The following is a 4,458-nucleotide window of genomic DNA, read 5'->3' as shown; positions in this document are numbered from 1 at the left end:
GATGGTGGACACTGGCTGAGGTGGCAAGAAGAGCTCACTCGAGCAGAGCAAAGTTACTGGTAATGGGCGATTTCAACCACAGGGAGATCGACTGGGAAAACCTGGAGCCACATGGGGGTCCCGAAACATGGAGAGCCAAGATGATGGATGTGGTACTTGAAAACCTCATGCATCAACATGTCAGGGACACAACCAGAGAGAGAGGGGAGGATGAGCCAGCAAGACTGGATCTTGTGTTCACCCTGAGCAGTTCAGACATTGAGGACATCACTTACGAGAGGCCCCTTGGAGCTAGCGATCATGTGGTTCTGAGTTTTGACTATATAGTAGAGTTACAAGTGGAGAAGGTAACAGGAACTGAAGGGGACAGGCCAAACTATAAAAGGGGGGACTACACAGGTATGAGAAACTTCCTGCAGGAGGTTCAGTGGGACAGAGAAATGGTAGGAAAATCGGTAAACGAGATGATGGAATATGTGGCAACAAAGTGCAAGGAGGCAGAGGAAAGTTTTGTTCCCAAGGGAAACAGAAATAATAGGAAGACCAAAACGAGTCCTTGGTTTACCCGAAGGTGTAGGGAGGCAAAAACTAAGTGCAACAGAGAATGGAAAAGGTACAGGAGGCATAGGACCCAGGAAAACAAGGAGATTGGTAGAAGAGCCAGAAACGAGTATGCACAGATAAGGAGGGAGGCCCAGCGACAGTATGAAAACGACATAGCATCGAAAGTCAAATCTGACCCGAAACTGCTGTATAGCCACATTAGGAGGAAGACAACAGTCAAGGACCAGGTGATAAGGCTGAGGAAAGAAGGTGGAGAACTCACAAGAAACGATCAAGAGGTATGTGAGGAGCTCAACACGAGATTTAAGGAAGTATTTACAGTAGAGACAGGAAGGACTCTGGGGGGACAGACCAGATGGGGACACCAGCAAGGAATACACCAACAAGTGTTGGACGACATACATACAGATGAGGAGGAGGTGAAGAAACTGCTAAGGGACATCGATACCTCAAAGGCAATGGGACCGGACAACATCTCCCCGTGGGTCCTTAGAGAGGGAGCAGATATGTTGTGCGTGCCACTTACCACAATCTTCAACACATCCCTGGAAACTGGGCAACTACCTGAGGTATGGAAGACGGCAAATGTAGTTCCCATTTTTAAAAAAGAAGACAGAAAAGAGGCACTAAACTATAGACCTGTGTCATTGACGTGTATAGTATGCAAAATTATGGAGAAGATTATCAGGAGGAGAGTGGTGGAGCACCTGGAACGGAACAGGAGTATAAATGCCAACCAGCACGGATTCACGGAAGGCAAATCCTGTGTCATAAACCTTCTGAAGTTTTATGATAAAATAACAGAAGTAAGACAAGAGAGAGAGGGGTGGGTTGATTGCATCTTCTTGGACTGCAAGAAGGCCTTTGACACAGTTCCTCACAAGAGATTAGTGCAGAAGCTAGAGCATCAGGCGCATATAACAGGAAGGGCACTGCAATGGATCAGAGAATACCTGACAGGGAGGCAACAACGAGTCATGGTACGTAATGATGTATCACAGTGGGCACCTGTGACGAGCGGGGTCCCACAGGGGTCGGTCCTAGGACCAGTGCTATTTTTGGTATATGTGAACGACATGACGGAAGGGTTAGACTCAGAAGTGTCCCTGTTTGCAGATGATGTGAAGTTAATGAGGAGAATTAAATCTGATGAGGACCAGGCAGGACTTCAAAGAGACCTGGACAGACTGGACACCTGGTCCAGCAAATGGCTTCTCGAATTTAATCCTGCCAAATGCAAAGTCATGAAGATAGGGGAAGGGCACAGAAGACCACAGACAGAGTATAGGCTAGGTGGCCAAAGACTGCAAACCTCACTCAAGGAGAAAGATCTTGGGGTGAGTATAACACCGAGCATGTCTCCGGAAGCACACATCAATCAGATAACTGCTGCAGCATATGGGCGCCTGGCAAACCTGAGAACAGCATTCCGATACCTTAGTAAGGAATCATTCAAGACACTGTACACCGTGTATGTCAGGCCCATACTGGAGTATGCAGCACCTGTTTGGAACCCGCACTTGATAAAGCACGTCAAGAAACTAGAGAAAGTACAAAGGTTTGCGACGAGGTTAGTTCCAGAGCTAAGGGGAATGTCCTATGAAGAAAGATTAAGGGAAATCGGCCTGACGACACTGGAGGACAGGAGGGTCAGGGGAGACATGATAACGACATATAAAATACTGCGTGGAATAGACAAGGTGGACAAAGACAGGATGTTCCAGGGAGGGGACACAGAAACAAGAGGCCACAATTGGAAGTTGAAGACACAAATGAGTCAGAGAGATAGTAGGAAGTATTTCTTCAGTCATAGAGTTGTAAGGCCGTGGAATAGCCTAGAAAATGACGTAGTGGAGGCAGGAACCATACACAGTTTTAAGACGAGGTTTGATAAAGCTCATGGAGCGGGGAGAGAGAGGGCCTAGTAGCAACCGGTGAAGAGGCGGGGCCAGGAGCTAGGACTCGACCCCTGCAACCACAAATAGGTGAGTACACAAACAAACATACACAAACTTCTGAAATGTGTCAGCCTGAGCTGGGAGACTTTAAGCAGTCTTCCAATAGGCCACAGAAAGCAATACGAAGTTCAATGAAGACAAATTTCACTTACTCCGCTATGACAAATTTGAGGAGATAAAAGCCAGATCAGAGTATAAAACAAATCCTAACAACAGAGAGGAAAACATTTGTGAAAGACTTAGGAATGATAATGTCAGAGGATCTCACTTTCAAGCTCACAACAGTGTCATTATCACATATGTTAGGAAAATGATAGGATGGATAATGAGAACTTTCAAAAGAAGGGATGCCAAGCCAATAATGATCCTCTTGAAGTCACTTGTTCTCTCTAGGCCGGAATACTGCTGTACACTAGCGGCCCCGTTCATGGAAATAAGTCACTCTGTCTGACTTTTTTGGGTTATCCTAGGTTCTCTACACATATGCTGCTATGTATGATAATTCTATGTAACTGTATTTGTGTATACCTGAATAAACTTACTTACTTACTTACTTAACTGAAGGTCTGAAGAATGACCAGAGAACTGCATCTGCAGGTACAAGCACAGTCAAGCACTTCAATTACTGGGAATATTGAATTCCCTTGACCTGTAATTCAATGAATGCAGGCGAGAAAGATGCATCATAATTTACACCTGGAAAATCCTAGAGGGACTAGTCCCAAATCTGCACAGAAAATCACTCCCTACAAAAGCAAACTGGGCGGGCACCGCAATATCTCCCCATTGATAAGCAGGGGCGCCAAGTGTACTAAGAGATAACTCAATAAGTGTCAGGGGCAAACAACTTTTCAATTGCCTCCCAGTCTACATACTGGGGAATAACCAATAGACTGTCTTGAAGAGGGAACTGGACAGATACCTTAAGTCAGTACCTGACCAGCCGGGCTGTGGTTCGTACGTTGAACTACATGCGGCCAGTTGATCAGGCGCTGATCTACAGGGAGGCCTGGTCATGGACCGGGCCGAGGGAGCGTTGACCCCCGGAACACCCTCCAGGTAGGTCAACGAGGATATCCTCAACTTCAGACCTCAGCTAGGACAGCGTGCAAGGTATTGTTTGGGTAGTGCTGGAGTTACTATTACTTAGGAAAAACTCCAATTCTGCTGGAACGAAACCTTTGAGATAGGAGGGGAAAGGTGGAGGGGAAAGGTGGAGGGGGGAAGGCTGGGGCAGCTAGAGGACCAGGTGGAGAGATACAGTGGGGGTATATGGGAAGAGGATAGGTGGGGCGATGTTGTGGTGCAGTCGGAGGAGAGGTAGCGGGGGTTGGTGGGGGAGAGATAGAGGGAGGAGGGGATATAAGGGTAGACATGTGGCGACAATACCTCCCTCCCCTGCCAGACATACCTTCCCCTCCCCCCTGGTATTGATCCCTCGACGAGATTTAAACAATACCTGTGACCATAAATGCCCACTCCCTCCTCTCTCCTCCCTTCCTTCCTTCCCTCCCTCTCTTCCGTCCCTTCCCCTCCCTCTCTTCCTTCCCCTTCCTATCTTCCTTCCCTTCCTTCTCTTCCTTCCCCTTCCTCTCTTCCTTTCACTTCCTCTCTTCTTTCCCCTCCCCCTCTTCCTTCCCTTTCCTCTCTTCCTTCCCCTTCCTTTCTTCCTTCCCCTTCCTCTCTTCCTTCCCTTTCCTCTCTTCCTTCCCCTTCCTCTCTTCCTTTCCTTTCCTCTTTTCCTTCCCCTTCCTCTCTTCCTTCCCTTTCCTCTCTTTCTTCCCCTTCCTCTCTTCCTTCCCTTTTCTCTCTTCCTTCCCTTTCCTCTCTTCCTTTCCTTTCCTCTTTTCCTTCCCCTTCCTCTCTTCCTTCCCTTTCCTCTCTTCCCTCCCTTTCCTCTCTTCCTTCCCCTTCCTCTCTTCCTTCCCCTTCCTTT

Source organism: Cherax quadricarinatus, chromosome 28 (assembly GCF_038502225.1).
Source record: "Cherax quadricarinatus isolate ZL_2023a chromosome 28, ASM3850222v1, whole genome shotgun sequence".
NCBI lineage: Eukaryota > Metazoa > Arthropoda > Malacostraca > Decapoda > Parastacidae > Cherax > Cherax quadricarinatus.
Note: the sequence above shows the minus strand (reverse complement) of the source record.